Source organism: Somniosus microcephalus, chromosome 6, assembly GCF_052327205.1.
Source record: "Somniosus microcephalus isolate GS21.2 chromosome 6, FLI_Smic_1.0, whole genome shotgun sequence".
Lineage (NCBI taxonomy): Eukaryota > Metazoa > Chordata > Chondrichthyes > Squaliformes > Somniosidae > Somniosus > Somniosus microcephalus.
In genome coordinates this window covers 242,662,439-242,684,981 of record NC_140992.1, presented here as the reverse complement: position 1 = coordinate 242,684,981, position 22,543 = coordinate 242,662,439, and the positions used below count along the sequence as shown (strand labels likewise).

Here is a 22,543-nt window from a genome sequence, read left to right as displayed (position 1 = left end):
CACGAACGCCGTGAATGGGCGGGCCTCCAGCAGGAAACGGAAGTGTCGGATGGCGAGGTAGAGGCCAAGAAGCTCGCGATCAAAGGTGCTGTACTTCCGCTCGTTGGGGCGGAGCTGCCGGCTGAAGAAGGCGAGCGGCTGCCAGGCGCCGTTGACCCACTGTTCATGGACGGCGCTGACCGCATAGTCCGAGGCGTCGGTGGTGAGAGCGATCGGCGCATCAGGTAACGGATGCGCCAGCATGGTCGCGTTAGCCAGGGCCCTTTTCATGTCCGTGAAAGAATTGGCCATCTCATCGGACCAGTCGACGGCGAGTTTGTCGGGCTTGCCTTTGAGGGCCTCGTAAAGGGACCGCATAAGCTGAGCTGCTAGGGGGACGAAACGATGGTAAAAGTTCACCATGCCCAAAAACTCCTGCAGGCCTTCACGGTAAGGGGTTGCGGGAAGTCCATCACGGCCTCCACTTTCGATGGCAGTGGCACCGCCCTGTCCTTCATGATGCGGTGCCCGAGAAAGTCGATTGAGGACAGCCCGAACTGGCACTTGGCCGGGTTGACGATTAGGCCGTGTTGGCTGAGTCGTTCGAAGAGAGTCCGAAAGTTTGTAAGAGGTGCGCTTTCAGCGTTTCGTATTTGTTGAGCTCCGGGGGGTTCTCGAGCAGGCTCACGACTCTGGCCGCGGTGGAGCTGCCGAGAGCAGAGACGACGTAGTAGTACCTCGTGTCATCCGCGGTGATGTCCCGGATTGCAAATTGAGCCTCGGCCTGGGCAAACGAAGTGGCAGCCTGTTGTTCCCAAAACTCGGGTAGTTTGATGGAAACGACGTTCATCGCCATTTCGGATGAGGTCTTTGGAATCGTCCAAAAGAGCAGCGGGGTCACCAATGTTGGGGTCGATAGAAATCAACAGGCTCTGAGACTTTTGTTTCAGCAAAGGCAAAACGTATCTTACTTTAATCACTCTTCACGAGGTCTGAAGGTCTCAGCCCCGTGCAGGGGCTATGACGTCATCACGTTACCGACGCTCTTAAAGGGACCCTGCACCAATAACCCAACCCAGAACATACATATCACAACATTGCTATACATAGTGAATTGTGTTTAGGTACATATAACAGCATTGGCTATACATTGTGTTATTGTCCCTATGTGGTCTCCGCCACAATGGTACAAATTAAACAGTAATGTGATATTAAAGCCAGTACAAGTACATAACTGATGTTTTGAAGCTCTAGCCTAAAGAAATCCTAAACTGTGAAGGATTTATTCATACAGTGCCAAATTCTTCCAGTAACTTAGTTAAAATGGACCTTTCAAAATATATAAATGCATTTTTATAACATTCTAATATATAGAATTGGGAAAATTAAGTGACAGAACATTTAATTTTACTGGAAAAACTTTGTGCAAAGTGTTGATTTTTTAAAAATTTGTTCACGGGATGTGGGCGTCACTGGCAATGCCAGCATTTTTTGCCCATCCCTAGTTGCCCTTGAGAGGTTGGTGGTGAGCCGCCTTCTTGAACTGCTGCAGTCTGTGTGGTGAAGGCACTCCCACAGTGCTGTTAGGTAGGGAGTTCCAGGATTTTGATCCAGCGACTATAAAGGAAAGGTGATATATTTCCAAATCAGAATGGTGTGTGACTTGGAGGGGAACTTGGAGGTGGTGGTGTTCCCATGCACTTGCTGCCCATGTCCTTCTAGGTGGTAGAGGTCGCAGGTTTGGGAGGGGCTGTCCAAGTTGTTGCATCTTGTAGATGGTGCACACTGCAGCCACGGTACGCCGGTGGTGGAGGGAGTGAATGTTTAAGGTAGTGGATGGGGTGCCAATCAAGCGGGCTGCTTTGTCCTGGATGGTGTCGAGCTTCTTGAGTGTTGTTGGAGCTGCACTCATCCAGGCAAGTGGAAAGTATTCCATCACACTCCTGACTTGTGCCTTGTTGATGGTGGAAAGCCTTTGGGGAGTCAGAAGGTGAGTTACTCGCCGCAGAATACCCAGCCTCTGACCTGCTCTTGTTGCCACAGCATTTATGTGGCTGGTCCAGTTAAGTTTCTGGTCAATAGTGACTCCCCAGGATGTTGATGGTGGGGGATTCGGCGGTGGTAATGCCATTGAATGTCAAGGGGCAGTGGTTAGACTCTCTCTTGTTGGAGATGGTCATTGCCCGGCACATATATGGTGCGAATGTTACTTGCCACTTATCAGTCCAAGCCTGAATGTTGTCCAGGTCTTGCTGCATGTGAGCATGGACTGCTTCATTATCTGAGGAGTTGTGAATGGAACTGAACAATCATCAGCAAAAATCCACACTTCTGACCTTATGATGGAGGGAAGGTCGTTGATGAAATAGCTGAAGATGGTTGTGCCTAGAACACTGCCCTGAGGAACTTATGCAGCGATATCCTGGGGCTGTGATGATTGATCTCCAACCACCACAACCATCTTCCTTTGTGCTAGGTATGACTCCAGTCATTAAAGAGAACTGCTTCAACGAAAAATGCTTTTGGTACATCTTTTCTCTATTGTGGAGGAAAGAAGACCATTTTCAGCATGATGCACGTGAACACAATTTACAATGAATTAAATGCTCACATATCCTTTAAAAGAGGGAAAAATACAAGAAAAAGCCACTTGCCCAATCTTTTCACAGATTATATACAATCAACTCTAGTTGGTGTCCTCCAGCTTGACATATCCCATCCGATATATAGCCTCAGAACCTGACGCCTTGCTACTGGAGAGAGGCTTGATAGTCTTAATGGTCTCAGGCAATGAAAGTTGTTCAGCAAGTCACTATGATCAGACTTTGAGTTAGTTGATCCAAGACCAAGGGGGTGAAATTCAATTAGGCCCGAAAATGGGCACGGGCTCCCCACGCCCATACAAAGTGGTGCAGGCAGCACACAAAATTCATGCTGCCTGCTCATTTACATGATTGGAGCGCTGAGCTCAGCGTTAAATGCGCTGCTGGTTGGCTTAGCGCTCATAATAGGGGCCAATATCGGGTGCAGTCTACTGGCTAATAAAATTTTGCCATGGCTCTCCGCACTTCTTAAAGGGGAAGTGCTTTGTAGCAGAAGCACCTCACTGTCATTCTGTATGCAGCCATGGCTCAACAGAAAGAAAGACTTCCATTTATATAGCGCCTTTCACAACCACCAGATGTCCCAAAGTACTTTACAGCTAATGAAGTACTTTTGAAGTGTCGTCACTGTTGTAATGTAGGAAACACAGCAGCCAATTTGCACACAGCAAGCTCCCACAAACAGCAATGTGATAATGACCAAGTGATGTTGATTGAGGGATAAATATTGGCCAGAACACCGGGGATAACTCCCCTGCTCTTCTTCGAAAAATGTCATGGGATATTTTACGTCCACGCGAGAGAGCAGACGAGGCCTCATTTTAACGTCTCATCCAAAAGACGGCACGTCCGACAGTGCAGCACTCCCTCAGTACTGCACTGGAGTGTCAGCCTAGATTTTTGTGCTCAAGTCCCTGGAGTGAGACTTGAACCCACAACCTTCTGACTCAGGGGCGAGGGTACTACCAACTGAGCCACAGCTGACACTGTAAAGAGGGAAGGGAAAAGGGAAGGAGATTCTCAGACGTAGCACTGGAGGCCTTGGTCCAGGGGGTATACAGGAGAAGGCAGGTCCTCTACCCCCAGGGGGCAGTTGGCCTTCCAGGCAGCACGCCAGAAGGCAGAGAGAGCAGATAGCAGAAGCTGTCAGTGCTACGCATGCTGCCCCCAGGACCTGGATCCAATGCCGCAAGAAGTTTCATGACCTCACACGAGTGGTCAATGTGAGTGAATGCATCTTCAAATGCCATATCGCACCACACCCCCATCACTCACCTACCAACAATCTCGAGCAATCACAACTCATACCTCACAATCATAGCTTCACCTCACCCTCATACACTTACTACTGCTGCAAGCCTCATCTCACACCTTGCACACACTGACAGCTATTCAACCATGACAGGCACATCACCCAAACACATTGTACCACACTCACTGACACACTTCCTTTTCTCTTGAAGGCCAAGGTGGCGCATAACAGATGTGAGCAGCAGCAGACAGGTGGAGGGGAAACAGGTCTTTAGAATCTCACTGCGCTGGAGGAGACAGTGCTGGAGATAATTGGAGGGGCCGTCACTGTGGCTGTTGTGAACGGCGAGGTTGAAAGCATTGCTGATGATAGTATGTTCATACATTATCCTTCTTCTCACATCCCACTTCCCCCTGATGGCACAATCTCTTCTCACATACAAGCTGTTGATGGTGTAATCATGCACATCTTGCTTCCCCGACCCTGCTCCCCTCGCCACAACCCGACCCTTGTGCCTTTCTCCTTTCAGATACCCAGGAACTTTTGCACCCCTTCGACTCCCGCAGACCCACTGCTCACCTCGGTGACCCTGGCGGGGTTCGCAGCCTTCAGGAAGCTTGCACTTGTGTGAGTAAAATGGGGATAATCCTCTTATCTGCCTGTTAACTACCTGTTAACAGGCAGTTAAGTGACTGTAATTCCCTTCCCGCCTCCAGGAGACGGGACCAGGCGTGGGTTGGCTACCCGCCTCCCAGGAAGATGGCACGGAGGCAGGTTGGGCACCCGCCCCCAGATTCTGCCATTTTCCCAGCAGTCCCGCCTCCAAACCCACCTCCCCAGGGCTGGCAAGATCGTGCCCATTATCTTGATCTCCTGTTTTGATGGGCTAATGAAATTGGGCTTTTTTCAATTCTTCAAACATACTCTCTTCATATCTTTCCCAAGTCCAACCAAAAGATACTATCTAAAATATGTTATGGCTTCATCCTTAGTTCTTCATTTAGATTGTCTTGCATACCACTGAAAAAATTGCCAAATTCTAATTCAACACCTTTATCTTTGATAGTTCCTTTTTTTAATCTGTTTTCAATGTGAACTTAATTAGGTTGCAGTCACTATTTTCCAAATATTCTCCTTGCTTCAGGTCACTTACTTATCTTGCTTCATTACCCTGAACCACATCTAGCACTATATCTTTTCCTGTTGGACGTGCAACATATTGACTAAGTAAAACACTCCTAGATATATTCTAAGAATCCTTCTCATTTTGACCACAATCCTATATCTTCTCCGATATTACCTTATGATAGTTAAAATCCCCCATTATTGAGAATTTCCAAATTATCTGCAACTCTCAAGCTCAATTTTCTGCTCGCTATTAAGCAGTCTCTAATGTACTCCCAATACAATAACATATCCATTAATATTTATTAACTTCACCCAAACAGACTCCATCTGAGCATCGCCATCAAAAAAATATATTTTTGTAGTTCTAATAGCATCATTATTTAATAAGGCCACCCCTCCTTTCTTTTCTTTCCCTATCTCTCCTGAAAATTTTAGTCAGGCATATTTAGTTCCCAGTTCCTGGCTGAAGCCAAGTTTCTATTAAAGCTAGTATGATAGCAAAATACTGCAGATGCTGGAAATCCGAAATAACAACAGAAAATGCTGGAAAAACTCAGCAGGCCAGGCAACATCCGTGGAGAGAAATTACAGTCGACGTTTCGGGTCTAACCCTTTTTCAAACTGGAAAGGAAATGAAATAGATCGAAGGCAGGGATTTTGTTCTATCGCAGCCCTGCCTTCAATCTATTTTATTTCCTTTCCAGTTTTGAAAAAGGGATAGACCCGAAACGTCGACTCTAATTTCTCTCCACGGATGTTGCCTGGCCTGCTGAGTTTTTCCAGCATTTTCTGTTGTTATTCCTGTTAAAGCTATACTGTGTTCTCCATTCTAATTAGTGCTTCTAGTCCCTGATTTTTATTTTTACTGCTTTGTGCATTCACATATAAATACTGCAGCCATGACCCATTCATACTCTATTCCTTTCCTTTTTAAAAATTCTTTCCTACACTATTTCCTTAACCTCCATTTGAAGACATAACTTGCCATAACCCCCAGCTTACAATTGTGGACTGTTTTGTTGCTTCACTGTACTTATTCATAATACCTCCCCAAGATGTTTTAAGGTAAGTCTCTCACTTCAATCCTCCACTGACATTAATAATTTAAATTCACACCCACAGTTGGACACTGGTGCAAATTTAGGTGGAGGCCTCTATACCTAGAGCGTAAACAAGAGTGAAGCAGGAAAGAGAGAGTTAGGAGAGTATCAGGAGAGGGTGAGAAAGAGACAAACAGGCAGACAGACACAGAATAAAAAGTCTTCAGCTGTACCTTCTCTGTAGCCTGTCTTCTGCCTAATGCTTTTGCTTCTCTCCACTGCTGTGCTCCTACCTGACACACATGCTCTGTTCCTGGGTCTGGCTACTTCTAGATCTGGGCGTGCACTTGGGGACTACATCCTGGACTAATTAAAATACCAAATCTTCCCAGCTCCCATCAGTCCTCTCAGTGCTTTCAGGGCATATCATCCCCTTAGTTAACCCAGCCTCCATTTCACCCATCAGTACTCCTAGACTCCCTAAGAATCTCCCACCTTAGCGTGCCCTATTCCTTTCTTGGTTCTCCCACAATCCAGTCCTCATCAAATGCATCTCTTCCCAGTACTTCTAACCCCAGCCCACCCAAATCTTCTAACACCCTAGCCATTGCAACACTGGACCCACACCACAACTACCCCCCCTCAGGGCTCTGAGGCTCCCAATGCCCCCAGCTCCTTCCCTGATTGTCCATGGTACTTACTACCCCTGCCAGTTTTGCCATCTGCTCAAACTCCTGTGTCCCCCGACTCTCCAACACCCGCTTGAGTGTTCATACCCACTCCCCAAGTGGGTATGAACCAGCTCGCTCCCTTCCCACCCTAAGTATTACCCACTCCACCCCACAAGTACACCACTGCCACCTCCCCCACCGCCCCCCCCCCCCTCCCACACACACACACAGCTCTGCTAGAATCCAGGTACTTCCAAAGTTCTACCAGTCCTAGGCTCAATCATGTTTCCAGATCCCAGCATCCCACAATTACTCTCAGCTCAAACCCTACCTCCTACACTCAAACCCCAATCCTTTGCTTGTGCCCAGTTCCCTGTTGACTTGATCTTCAGCCCCATCTTCTCTCTCAACCAACCACGTTGCAGCACTTACCTGCTGCAGCTGAAGGCTCTTTCTCTTCGGTGGTTCAAATCCCATCCATTCCCATGTCCACCTCAATCATCCTGTACTCGGGCCTTAAAAAATAGATATTGAGTACATCAGTGAAGGAACATTTGAGAGCCACACAGGAGGCATTAAAAACATACAGGACAGGACAGTGGAGACAGAAGAAAGCAGAGATTACAGAAACAGTGAGACAGAAACAATGAGAAAGAGAATCAGAGTGATATAGACACTAAAATGAAAACAGTGTGTGATAATCATACAGTTAGAGAAAGAAGATAAAGACAAAGAACCAGAGGCGACATGAGGAAAAACATTTTTACGCAACGAGTGGTTAGGATTTGGAATACACTGCCTGATAGGGTGGTGGAAACAGAGTCAATAGTAGCCTTCAAAAGGGAATTGGATCAATACTTGAAGGAGAAAAGATTGCAGGGATATGGGGAAAGAGCGGGGGAGTGGGACTAACTGGAATGTTCTTCGAAAGAGTCGCTGCAGACTTTTGGGCTGAATGGCCTCCTTCTGTGCTGTACTATTCTATGATTCTATGAAAGAGAACTACAGAAAAACAATTAGAGAGTGATAAAGAAGCACACATTAACTGAAAGAGAGATTATAGAAAGGGTTTTATTGGGACTGACTGGAGTAATTACAGCATAAATGACAGGACCTAGTTTATGGCTAAAAAGATCATTTGCTCTGAATGTGCAAAATGCCAGTCTCCAGAACTAGGCAACTCACAATGAAAGAACCAACCAAAGGTAAAAAGAAGGGACATACTTTTGTGCTGCATACAAGAGATCAATTAACCTGCCTCTGTATGGAGCCAGGTAATAGAGATTATAAGACTATAAGGAGGAATAATTGAGTCGCGCCCCCTTTGGGGTGATAACTTCGCCGGGGCACTACCTTTAAAATTAGCGCCCCCACGGCCGATTTTCCCAGGTAAGGCCCCGAGAGGGAGGGGGGACACTACTGGAAGCGCCCCACCTCCCTCTTGAGCTGCAGCACGTCACGTCGCGGTACTGCAGGCTCCTCCCCTTCTTAAAGGGGAGGGACCTTGCGCAGCGCGACCTGGGGCCCAGCTGGGCCACCAGGGATTGGAGCGCTGGTAAAAGAGCCCGGCAATCAAGAGACGTGCTGGGCTCACGGAGCACAGCTGGCACCCCGCGGGGGGGGGGGGGGAACTTCTCAGAAGGCCGGGGACAGCAACGGGGGCAGGTGCTGGCAGGCGGCCAGCAACAAAAATGGCCGTCCGGCACCTCGCCTTTAATTAGTGCCGCCCCGACCACACGTAGGCCCCCCTGACCCCGTCGGACATAACGTCCAGTGGTAAGTCAGGGGGTGCTACCGAAGATCGCAGCCGGGGCGTGAGCAGGGCGCCGCGCACGACGATTAAGTCATCGCCGGCGGCGCAGCACCGCAGGGTGCTAACGGTTACCGCCGCCGCTAACCTCCCGCTGAATTTCGCGGGAGGCACTGGTGGCACCGCGCCCGGGCGCTAGTTGCTTTGCGCCCCGTCAGCGCCCTCTTAGGGAGGCGCTCAGCAACCGAATTTTCCCCCGAAGACTATACTTAAACTTGATTTTATATTCCCTCTCCTCCCAGTGATTAATCACAAAAAATGACAACATTTAAATAGATTCTATAAAGGTTGTACACACACCATACACTTAAGTAACGGCACTGGAAATTCTCATCTTGTTACTTTTCCAATTCTTAGGATGGTATTCAGGGTGAAATTCAATGCAGAGAAAGTCAATCTTTTGATGCCAACTAGAACTGTAATGTAGTACAGACTACATGGTGCTAATTGCTCTACTTTAGAGACACTAAAGTGATTCATTTCTCATCTTACATAATGTCTACATTTGTTTTGCTAATTATGTAGGACAGTGAATCAAGTTAGACTACTGGTATTTGATTGTTCTCAAATTTAAATTTTATCATAACGTAATGTCAAAAGCTAAATTTTGATTTCTATCCTTGCTCTATCTATATGTGTTTTAACTATGACAAAATACTGCTATTTTTCATTCTATTGATGTGATTGCAGTTTTTCACTCTAATTTGCTTACACCATTACATTAATTACCATGTTTCACTCCATATCTAATTAGCTGATAAATGAGGCTTCCTATCATCTATCCCAGTATCTTTCTCATCAGTTAATTTATCACTGATATATATGCAAATTTGGGCAACAAATATCACAACCATCCAACAAAAGGCTGAATGTAACTATCCTACCAGCTATGTCTGCACTGCTATTTTTGAAAGGCGAAAGCTATAATTAAATACAATATGGCACGCAGTTCTAGCCTTATCTAATCAATTAACCCATGCATGCCCTGTATTCTAAAAGGCGCATATTTAGAACATTTATATTTAGACATGTATCCTAATCAAGCTGGTTGATTTGAGGTAGAAGAACAGAATTGCATGGACTCAAGTTTTATCAACGATGTTTTATTTACAAACAAAACCACTACAATATGTAAATATAAGTCAATTTTTCATTAATTGAGTAAGTGTTAATGTTCAATTACAAATGCTCACACTTCAATAAGTGTCCTAACATATACAATGATGCATGGTTTCTTTCTGCTGGAATTAAGTTGGTTTATCAGTATCGCCATTGCTCAACCCATAGCTTCTTAGTAGTAAACCAGGACCACTCAGAAGATGCTGCAGCATCACTAAACCGGTACTTTCAGCAATTGCACAAAGGTTAAGCAAAAATGAAGCATGCATCATTACATTTGTTAGGACAGGTACAATGGGCTAAAAATTCCAGAGCGCTGGAAACCTGCCCGTGCCACAGCAGGCCATAATTAACGGCCGCTGAAATTAATAGCGCTGGCAACATTGGTATATTGCTACTGCCTGCTAGATAACATTAGCGCAGCACTAAGCCTACCGTGTAAGGCTGGTTTTCGGGCGGTAGTCTCAGCAGCAGGCCCAATGTAGCATGGCCGGAGCGTCCCTGGAGTGAGAACAGCCTTCTCTTAAAGCAAGGCTGTCATTTTAGAAAGTAGTGTCAGTCCCTTAAAGGGGAACTGCCTACTAAAATGAAATTTAAAAAAAAGGCAGTTTTTAGCCTTTAGAGTGCAACTGCCTTCTGGAAAAAAAGCATGAAAAATAATTCCCAAAAGACAGTCTTCAGCTCTTAAAGTTGAATTCCTTTCTGCACCTAAAAAAAATGGCATAAGTGCTTCAGCACTAACACAAACGGCTCAGGAAGCCAGGGAAGGGGCACCCAGGGTCTCGCATGCAGCACTCCAGCTTTGCTCAGGGGGTCAACACTACAAGGCAGGTCCTCTACCTACAGGGGCCAGGAGGCCCTCCAGAAAGATGTGGGACCACATCACCGAGGCCATCACTGCCAGTAGTGTCGCCCCCCACCATCTGGCTCCAGTGCCCAAAGAAGCTTCATGATGTCCGACCAGTGGTCAAGGTCAGCGAATGCACCCTCAAAAGCCTTCTCATACCAACTGCATCACTAACCTCACACACTGCTCAATGCACGTCTCCCCCATCCTCCAATCACTCACCTACCAACAATCTGTACCAAACACAAGGCACACCTCCCATTCCTAGCTACATTCACCCCATTGGAGACGGTGGGGATGAAAGGATACAAGATGCTGGTATCCTCATACGTTATCCTCCTTCTGGCATGCACCTCTTGCTTTTCTGCCCTCCCCTCACCACCACTCCACCCTTGTGCCTTCCTCATTTCACACACCCAAGAAATGCAGCCTGCCCAGCTAGTGGGTGACCAAGAAGAAGGAAGTGATGAAGAAGAAGAAGAAATACCGTAATTCAGTTTCACACTCCCAGACGCCAGCTCCTCATGGTCGACCTGCAAGGCTATTTGCAGTGTCCCCCATTGAAAGTCAGCAGCCTTCCACCAGCCATGCTGCAGACACTGGGGTAGCACTGTGTGACTTCAGTAGGATAGGCAAAGGCACACACAAGACAGTCACTAAGAGGTGATGAGTTGATTTCTTGATGTCGTATTGGATGGACAGATGTATAAAGTTGCATTGGAAAGTTTGTTTTGTGGTGACTTTTATTTCAGCCTCGTGGCCAAGAGGACACTGTGATGGTCAGTAACAGAGGGAAGGTAAGGTGTGGGACAAATGTTGAAAGGGGAATCGGGGTTGTGGTTACTGGTACCGCAGGTGGATGATTCCATCACGGATATCCTGCATCTTCCTCTTCCATCTGCGAGCGGATGCTGGAAACTGAAATAAAAGCAGATAATGCTGAACATACTCAACATGTCAGGCAGCATCTCAACCTGAGACGTGAACTCTATTTCCAGCATTTTCTAGCTTCTCAGAGGCCTTCCTTTACATAAGAACATAAGAAATAGGAGCAGGAGTAGGCCAATCGGCCCCTCGAGCCTGCTCCGCCATTCAATAAGATCATGGCTGATCTGATCCTAACCGCCAATCTACTATCACAGAACCATCTCCTGAATCTAACAGAATTAGACACACGAAATAGGAGCAGGATCAGGCTACACGGCCCCTGGGCCCGCTCCGCTACCCACAGGGCCATGTCCGATCCGAACCTAGACTCATGTCCAAATTCCTGCCCGCTCCCCGTAACCCTTAATTCCCTTTACTTCTAGGAAACTGTCTATTTCTGTTTTAAATTTATGTAATGATGTAGCTTCTACAGCTTTTTGGGGCAGCATATTCCATGGACCTACCACCCCGAGTGAAGCAGTTCCTCCTCATCTCAGTTTTGAAAGAGCAGCCCCTTATTCTAAGACTATGCCCCCTAGTTCTAGTTTCACCCATCAGCGGGAACATCCTCCCCGCATCCACCCGATCCAACCCCTTCACAATCATATATGTTTCAATAAGATCGCCTCTCATTCTTCTGAACTCCAATGAGTAGAGTCCCAATCTACTCAACCTCTCCTCATATGTCCATCCCCTCATCCCCGGGATTAACCGAGTGAACCTTCTTTGTACTGACTCGAGAGCAAGTATGTCTTTTCTTAAGTATGGACACCAAAACCGTATGCAGTATTCCAGGTGCGGTCTCACCAATAACTTGTACAACTGAAGCAATACCTCCCTATTTTTATATTCTATCCCCCTAGCAATGAAAGCCAACATCCCATTGGCCTTGTTAATCACTTGCTGCACCTGCATACTAACCTTTTGAGTTTCGTGCACCAGGACACCCAGATCCCTTTGTACTTCAGTACTTTCCAGTTTCTTGCCATTAAGATAATAACTTGCTCTACGATTTTTCCTGCCAAAGTGCATAACCTCACACTTTCCAGTATTGTATTCCATCTGCCAAATCTCTGCCCACTTACTTAGCCTGTCGATGTCCCCTTGCAGGTTTTTTATGTCCTCCTCACTCACTACTTTCCCTCCCATCTTAGTATCATCTGCAAACTTTGATATGTTACACTCGGTCCCCTCCTCCAAATCGTTAATATAGATTGTAAAGAGTTGGGGACCCAGCACTGACCCCTGCGGAACACCACTAGTTACTGATTGCCAGTCTGAGAATGAACCATTTATCCCAACTCTCTGCCTTCTGTTAGATAGCCAATCCTCTATCCATGCCAGAATATTACCCCCAATCCCATGAATTTTTATCTTAAGCAATAATCTTTTGTGTGGCACCTTGTCAAATGCCTTTTGGAAGTCTAAATACACTACGTCCACTGGTTCCCCTTTATCCACCCTATATGTTACTTCCTCAAAGAACTCCAGCAAATTTGTCAAACATGACTTCCCCTTCATAAAACCATGCTGCCTTTGTCCTATTAAATTATGATTATCCAAATGTCCTGTTACTGTCTCCTTAATAATGGACTCCAAAATTTTACCTACCACAGATGTTAGGCTAACCGGTCTATAGTTTCCAGCCTTCTGTCTACTGCCCTTTTTAAATAAGGGTGTTACATTAGCAGTTTTCCAGTCTGCTGGGACCTTTGCCGAGTCCAGGGAATTTTGGAAAATGATTACCAATGCAGCCACAATCCCTACCGCCACTTCCCTCAAGACCCTAGGATGTAAGCCATCAGGTCCAGGTGATTTAACCGACTTGAGTCCCATTATTTTACCGAGTACCACTTCCTTAGTGATTTTGATCGTGTTTAGCTCCTCCCCCCCTCTAGCCCCCTGTTTGTCCAGTGTTGGGATATTCTTAGTGTCCTCTACTGTAAAGACTGATACAAAATATTCATTCAGTGTTTTTGCCGTCTCCATATTTCCCACCATTAAATTCCCGGTCTCATCCTCTAAGGGACCAACATTTACTTTAGCCGCCCTTTTTCTTTTTATATAACTATAAAAAGTCTTACTATCTGTTTTTATATTTTTTGCTAATTTACTTTCATAATCTATCTTCCCTTTCTTAATCAATCTTTTTGTTATTTTTTGCTGTCTTTTAAAGTTTTCCCCATCCTCTATCCTCCCACTAGATTTGGCTACCTTATATGTCCTTGTTTTTAGTTGAATACTATCCTTAATTTAATAATAATAATAATAATTCAACTTTATTGTCATTGTACAATGCACAAGTACATGAACAACGAAATGTGATCTTGCAAGCTCCCATGAGTCCAGTGCAAATAACATTAACATTAAACGTAAATAGCACCGTCCTGGGAGAAGCAAAGCCGCTGCGTCTGTGCGCGCCGCCATTCCATTTCCACCATTCCTCCTGTCCGACAATCTTCAGCCCAACGCCCGGGCCTGCTCACCAGCCGCCGCCCCTCCCGGGGCTCCTTCCGTGACCTTCTCACCAACCGCCCCTCCTCGGGGCTCCTTCCGTGACCTTCTGCACCTGGTCTTCCCTGATGGTCACCCCTGCCAGGTACTAACCAGGCCTGGCTCTGCTTAGCTTCCAAGCCTTGCCAGTGACCCTGTCCCTAGTCCCAGGAACAGGGCTTTACTTAGCCACGGATGGCTGTCTTTTCTTTTACACCCTTTTCTTCTCAGTGGAATATATATTTTTTGGAAGTTGTAAAATAACTCCTTAAATGTACACCACTGATCATGTATCGTCTTACCCTTTAATCTATTTTCCCAATCCACTCTGCTCAATTCTGCTCTCATAATTTCATTGTCTCCTTTATTCAAGCTTAGCACGCTTGTTTGAGATCCAACCTTCTCACCCTCTAATTGAATATGGAATTCAACCATGTTATGGTCACTCATTCCAAGGGGATCCTTTACTAGGACATTTTTAATTAATCCTGTCTCGTTACACAGGACCAGATCTAACGTTGCTTGCCCCCTGGTCGGTTCAGTTACATACTGCTCAAGAAGCCCATCCCTAATACACTCAATGAACTCATCCTCAAGGCAGCCCTGCCCAATTTGATTTGTCCAATTAATATGATAGTTAAAATCCCCCATAATTATAGATGTTCCCTTATTACAAGCCTCAACTATTTCCTGATTGATACTCCGTCCAACAGAGTTGCAACTGTTCGGAGGCCTATAGACTACGCCCACTCGTGTTTTTTTCCCCCTTATTATTCCTTATCTCCACCCAAACTGTTTCATTATCCTGATCTTTTGACCCAATATCATTTCTCTGTATTACAGTGATTCCTTCCTTTATTAACATAGCCACCCCACCTCCCCTTCCTTCCTGCCTGTCCTTCCTGGTCGTTAAATAACCTGGTATGTTTAATTCCCAGGCATTGTCACCCTGCAGCCATGTTTCTGTAATGGCCACAAGATCATACCCATATGCAGTTATTTGTGCCATTAACTCGTCTATTTTGTTACGAATGCTACGTGCATTCAGATAGAGAACTTTCAAATATGTTTTGTGACACTTAGTTCCTGCTTTTGCCCTTTTTATTACTTTACCTTTTACTCCATACCTTCTGCCCCTTCCTGACATGCTCTGGTTTTTAATTTCCCCACTGCAACCTAAGTCTATGACCTTCTCTGTTGTCATTTTTATTATTTGCTTTCTAGGAACCTCCCCCCCCACTAGTTAGTTTAAAGCCCTCTCTATAGCCCTAGTTATATGATCCACCAGGACTCTAGTCCCAGCACTGGCCAAGTGAAGCCCGTCGCAACGGAACAGCTCCCTCCTGCCCCAGTACTGGTGCCAGTGTCCCAAGAAGCAAAACCCATTTCTCCCACACCAGTCTTTGAGCCACGCATTTAACTCTCTAATTTTATTTGTCCTAGCCAAATTCGCTCATGGCTCAGGTAATAATCATTACCCTTGAGGTTCTGTTTTTTAATTTGACCCCTAGCTGCTCATACTCCTTTAACAGAACCGGCTTCCTAGTCCTATCTACGTCGTTTGTACCAACATGGACCACGACAACTGGACCCACCCCCTCCCACTGCAAGTTTCTTTCCAGCCCAGAGGAGAGGCCCTTAACCCTGGCACTGGGTAGGCAACACAGCCTTCGGGACTCTCGCTCTCGGCTGCAGAGAACTCTATCTATCCCCCTAATAATACTATCCCCTACCACTACAACATTTCTATTTACTCCCCCCTCTTGAATGGCCCCCCGTTCCACGGTGCTGTGGCCAGGTTGCTCATCCTCCCTGCAGTCCCTGCTCCTGTCCCCACAGGGAGTAAGAACCTCGAACCTGTTGGACAAGAGCAAGGGCTGCGGCTCCTCCAGCTCTACCTCCTGGATCCCCGTACCTGCCTCACTCGTAGTCACACCGTCCTGTCCCTGACCATGGGCTACATCTGAATTAATTAACTTCATAGGTGTGACCACCTCCTGATACACAGAGTCCAGGTACTTCTCCCCCTCCCTGATGTGTCGCAGTGTCTGAAGCTCAGACTCCAGCTCATCAACACGGAGCTGGAGTTCCTGTAGCAGCAGACACTTGTCACAGACGTAATCACCGTGAGCCTCAATGGGGTCCACCGGCTCCCACATCTCGCAACAGTAACACATCACCTGCTCCATTCTATGTAATTAATTAAATTTGTTATTGTTAGTTATGGACACCCTCTGCCCAATTTTAGATGCTAGTATCCCCTTTACCATCCGAGGCCTTGCAAGTGTCCAGCAACACACCCTGCACACTTTAAAAACTTTTAATATCTATTGCGCCAAGCCACTTCAATAAAATATTAAAAATCTAGTCCAAAAGCTTAAATGCAAATTTGCCTGAAAGATGTGTGAGTCCATTCAAGAAGCGCTGACAGTGCCTCTGTAGGTCTGCTGCACGCTTGCTTTTCAGAGTGAGCTTCAGACCCAACACTAAACTCAGCCCAAAGGTCCAAGTTCGCAGAGAGTGGCGTCAAGTCGGCGTTGCATGATGAGTGACATCACGCTCTCTAGATTTGCATGTCTAGGGCCAGCTCACCAAAGTGGCAGCCACCGGGGTGGCCCCACACCAGAGTCAGGCAGAAGAGCGGCAACCGCCATTTTTTTCATGAATCTGCTGGTAATGGTGTCGGTAAGTAGCCAAATTTTTAGCCCAGAGATTCACAATCTAGATGAGTAATTTGTCGTCGCAGTTTAGCAGCACTGTATTAATAAATACTTGAACCAAAAGTGGAGACACTGGCCTAGAAATTGGATAAGGCCCAAAAACCGGCAGGGGCATCGCCCAGTGCTATTTGCCTGCACCCGTTCAAAGTGGTGCAGGCAGGCAGCAAACAAAATTCGTGCTACCTGCTCATTATAATGATTGCAGCGCTGATCTCAGCGCTAAACGCACTGCTGATTGGCTTAGCGCTCAACAGGGGGGCTAATATCGAGTGCACTCTAATGGCCAATAAAGTTTGGCCTAGGCTCTCTGCACTCCTTAAAGGGGAGGTGCTTTGTTGCAGAAGAACTTCATTGTCAGTCTGAACATAGCCATGGCCCAACAGCCAAGGGAAAGGGCTAGAAGATTTTCCGATGCAGCACTGGAGGCCTTGGTCCTGGGAGTCCAAAGACGCCGTGAGGTCCTCTACCCGCAGGTTCTGGGAGGAGGTTGCTCAAGCCGTCACTGCGACGAGTGTTGTCCCCAGGACCTGGATCCAGTGCTGCAAAAAGTTTAATGACCTCACACGAGTGGTCAAGGTGTGTGAATCCATCATAAATGCCAGATCCCACCAACTGCACCACAAGCCTCACACACTGCTCAGTGAAAAAGAAAAAAGACTTACATTTATACAGCATCTGTCACAACCTCAGGACATCCCAAAGTGCTTTACAGCCAACGTTTTAAATGTTGTCACTGTTGTAATGCAGGAAACGCGGCAGCCAATTTGCGCACAGCCAGCTCCCACAAACAGCAATGTGATTATGACCAGATCATCTGTTTTATTATGTCAATTGAGGGATAAATAATGGCCAGGACATCGGGGATAACTCCCCTGCACTTCTTCGAAATAGTGCCAGGGGATCTTTTGCATCCACCTGAGAGAGCAGACCGGGCCTACGGTTTAATGTCTCATCCAAAAGATAGCACCTCTGAAAATGCACTAGAGTATCAGCCCAGTTGTTTGCGCTCAAAGTCTCTGGAATGGGCGTTGAACTCACAACCTCCTAACTCAGAGGCAAGAGTGCTACCAACTGAGCCATGGCTGAGACAGTGCGCCACACCCCCATCACTCACCTACTAACAATCTCTATCAATCACCACTCACACCGCACAATCATAGCTTCACCTCATCCTCACACACTAACCACTGCTGCAAGACTCACACACACATCTCACACCTTGCACATACTGCCAGCTATTCAACCATGGCAGGCACATAACCCAAACACATTGCACCACACTCACTGACACACACTTCACCCAAACACATTGCACCACACTCACTGACACACTTCACCCAAACACATTGCACCACACTCACTGACACACACTTCACCCAAACACATTGCACCACACTCACTGACACACACTTCACCCAAACACATTGCACCACACTCACTGACACACTTCACCCAAACACATTGCACCACACTCACTGACACACTTCACCCAAACACATTGCACCACACTCACTGACACACACTTCACCCAAACACATTGCACCACACTCACTGACACACACTTCACCCAAACACATTGCACCACACTCACTGACACACTTCACCCAAACACATTGCACCACACTCAGACACATTTCACCCAAACACATTGCACCACACTCACTGACACACTTCACCCAAACACATTGCACCACACTCACTGACACACTTCACCCAAACACACTGCACCACACTTACTGACACACTTCACCCAAACACATTGCACCACACTCACTGACACACTTCACCCAAACACATTGCACCACACTCACTGACACACTTCACCCAAACACACTGCACCACACTTACTGACACACTTCCCTGTGTCTTGCAGGCCAAGATGGTGCAGAGTCGCTAGGAGCAGCAGCAGAAGGGTGGAGGCCAAGCCAGACTTGAGAACCTCACAGACCTGGAGGAAGAAATGCTCACAGTAATTAGAGGGGCAGTCACAGAGCCCGTGGTGAGTGAGGAAGTGGAAAGCATTGCTGATGATGATGGGATGCTCATACCTAATCCTTCTTCTCACATCCCACTTCCCCCTCATCCCACAATCTCTCCCCACTTACAAGCTGCTGATGGTGTAAGTATGGATATCTTGCTTTCCCTCCCTTCCCTAACCACAGCCAACCCTTGTGCATTTCTCCTTTCAGATACCCAAGAACTGCCAGCAGCCCAGCCTGTCCCCAACATTGTGGTGGAGGAGATTGACGGAGAAGCAGAGGCACCATCTCGTGATCAGACACTTGCAGACATCAGCTCAGAAAATGGCACTGCGCGTACTTTAGAGGGTAGTATAGAGGCGGGATCTGCACGTGATGAGTTGCCGAGCATGAGTGGGCTACAACCAGGCCAGGGGGAAAGGGTAGCTCGGGTGCCAGCTCCCCAGAGGGTGAGTTCACGCACGAGTTCTGCTGCACAGGACTCAGGTGATGACCTCGATGGGGCAGCCTTCAGAAGAAGGGTGATGGGCATGCGCACAGAATAGCTTGATGCAATGGCAGGCCTACCAGAGAGCCTCTTGTCAGTGTCACGGAGCATGGAGGAGTCCGGTGCCAACATTGCACGGGGCTTTGCGCAGAGCTTGGAGCCCGTGATTTCCAGGATGGAAGTGATGGGCAACTCCATTAGAACACTTGTGGACACAACCATGATGCTGGGTGTGATGGGCGATGTCGCAGCTTCCATGCAGCACAAGCGGAAGCGACCCAACATCTGAGTGCTGCACTGGAAGCTCAGGCTGCTCTTGATGTGCCTCAATAACTTCCGAGACTCGATGTTAGCGAAACAAAACAAGGCTTTTATTAAATTAGAAAGTAACACGTAAAAGAGAGAGATGTCTTCCTTCTGGAGGCTGAGGCCAGACTGAGCCAGCTTACAAAAGGGGCCAGGTATGGGCGGAGCCCTACACACAGCACATTCCAGCACATTCCAATACATAATACAATGAGGACTGGGGGAAGGGAAATGACACTGAAACCGACCACAGTCACAGGCAGTGATGAATGGAATATATTTCATCACATTCACCCCTTCTATAGATTTAGTCTGTTCGGGGGTTTGATAGTCCTCTGCGACCGACGTGGTGCCGCGGGTGTCGGCTGGGTGTCCCCGGTAGCCTCCTGGGTCTCTGCCGGGGGTGCCGCCAGGGTTGTTGAAGGGGTAGTTGGTGGGGGTGCCGTTGGTCGATGTTCTTCCGGGGGTGATGAAAGAGTAGTGGGTGGGTAAGGGTTGCTGTGATCGTTGAAAAGAGTAGTGGGTGGGTAAGAATTGCTGTGATCGTTGTCGCTGCTATTGCCGTGGTTGTTGTCGATGCCGGCTGGGGCGACGTCTTTTATGGACACGGTGTCCTCCCTTCTGTCGGCGTGCCGGACATATGCGTATTGGGGGTTGGCGTGGAGTAGGTGTACTGGCTCCACGAGAGGGTCCGTCTTGTGGCCCCTCACATGCCTTCGCATGAGTACCGGACCTGGGGTGGAGAGCCATGACGGCATGGATACGCCTGAGGTGGATTTCCGGGGAAAGACAAACATACGTTCATGAGGCGTGGCATTAGTGGCCGTACACAATAGCGACCGTATCGAATGGAGCACATACGAGAGGACTTCCTGCCAGCGGGAGATAGGGAGGCCCTTGGTCCTTAGAGCTAGAGTGACTGCTTTCCACACTGTCCCGTTCTCTCGCTCCATCTGGCCGTTACCCCGGGGGTTGTAGCTGGTGGTACGGCTCGTGGCGATCCCCTTGGACAGCATGTACTGGCGTAGCTCTTCACTCATGAAGGACGCCCCCCTATCCGTATGGATGTAGCTCGGCATACCGAACAGGCAGAACAGGCTGTTGAGGCATTTAATGACCGTGGCGCTGGTCATGTCTGGGCAGGGGAAGGCGAATGGGAACCGAGAGTATTCGTCCACAATGTTCAGGAAGTAAACATTGCGGTCGACGGACGGGAGGGGGCCCTTGAAATCTAAGCTGAGCCGCTCAAAGGGCCGTGTAGCTTTGATTAAGTGGGCTCTATCTGGGCGGTAGAACCGAGGCTTGCACTCAGCGCAAGTGCGGCAGTTCCTGGTCAGAGACCGAACTTCCTCAATCGAGTAGGGTAAGTTACGGGACTTTATGAAGTGGAACAGCCGTGTGACCCCTGGGTGGCAGAGGTCGTTGTGGAGGGTCTGTAGCCGATCCCCGGTGGCGCTGGCACACATCCCTCATGAGAGGGCGTCAGGGGATTCGTTAAGGGCCCCTGGCCGATAAATGATGTCGTACTCGAAGGTGGAGAGCTCGATCCGCCACCTAAGAATCTTATCATTTTTAATCTTCCCCCTCTGTTTATTGTTGAACATAAACGCTACCGACCGCTGGTCGGTAAGTAGGGTGAAGCGTTTGCCGGCTAGGTAGTGGCGCCAGTGGCGCACTGCCTCCACGATGGCTTGGGCCTCCTTTTCCACGGAGGAGTGTCTGATCTCGGGGCCTTGGAGGGTCCTCGAGAAGAAAGCTACGGGCCGCCCCGCCTGGTTGAGGGTGGCCGCCAAGGCGAAGTCAGACGCATCACTTTCCACTTGAAATGGAGTGTTCTCGTCCACTGCCTGTAGCGTGGCCCGCTCAATATCCTGCTTAATGCTTTTGAAGGCGGCGTGGGCCTCAGCAGAGAGCGGAAAAGAGGATGCTTTCAAGAGGGGGCGGGCTTTGTCGGAGTAGTTGGGGACCCATTGGGAATAATAAGAAAATAACCCCAGGCACCTTTTCAGGGCTTTGGGAGTGTTGGGCAGGGGCAGCTCCCGTAGGGGGCGCAATCGGTCGGGGTCTGGTCCGATTTCCCCATTCTCCACCACGCTGCCTAGTATGCAGAGGCGCGTGGTGTTGAAAACGCACTTGTCCTCGTTGTAGGTGAGGTTGAGTTTTTGTGCGGTTTCCAGGAACCTCTCGAGGTTCGAGTCGTGATCCTGCTGATTGTGACCGCAGATGGTGACGTTGTCGAGGTAGGGGAAGGTTGCCTGCAAGTGGTGGTCATCGACCATGCGGTCCATCTCCCTCTGAAAGACCGAGACCCCATTCGTCACCCCAAAGGGGACTCTGAGGAATTGGTAGAGGCGTCCGTTCGCCTCGAAGGCGCTGTACGGGCGGTCCTCTGGTCTGATAGGGAGCTGGTGGTACGCTGACTTGAGGTCGATGGTGGAGAACACCCGGTATTGGGCGATTTGGTTCACCATTTCTGATATGCGGGGTAGCGGGTAGGCGTCTAGTTGGGTGTACCTGTTGATCGTTTGACTATAGTCGATCATCATCCGTTTCTTCTCGCTACCCCTTACCACTACCACTTGGGCGCGCCACGGGCTGTTGCTGCGTTCAATAATGCGCTCTTTCAGGAGCCTGTCTACCTCGGTCGCGATAAACCGCCTGTCCTCCCAGCTGTACCTCCTGCTTTTGGTCGCTATTGGCCGGCAGTTAGGGGTAAGGTTCGCGAATAGCGAAGGTGGCTTTACCTTCAGGGTAGCCAGACCGCACACTGTGAGGGGCGGCTGGGACCCACCGTACTTGAGCGTGATGCTTTGGTGGTTGCACTGGAAATCCAGGCCCAAGATCACGCTCGCACACAGGTTCTTCATGATTAACACTTTAAAATTATCGTATACAGTTCCGTTAACGCCCAATTGTACCGTGCAGTAACCCAGAATGGTCGATGTCTGGGTTTTATCAGCCATAGAGATGGTACCCTGAGTAGGGACCACCTTTAGGGAGAGTTGCTGTGCCAGTTCAGGGTGGATAAAACTCTCCGTGCTTCCACTGTCAATTAAGCATTTAACCCGGCACCCGTTTACCTCGATGTCCACCATTGATTTGGATAGCGGGTGCGGCCTGGTCTGGTCCACTGTGACCGATGCCACTGTAGGGCCCTGATCGATACAAGATGGCGTCCACGC

General features: G+C 48.1%; 1 pseudogene; it reads left to right on the top strand.

Annotated features, from left to right (window-relative positions):
* The window catches only part of LOC147116588 (uncharacterized), a 32,329-nt pseudogene that overhangs the window by 8,379 nt on the left and 1,407 nt on the right, over nucleotides 1-22,543 (top strand).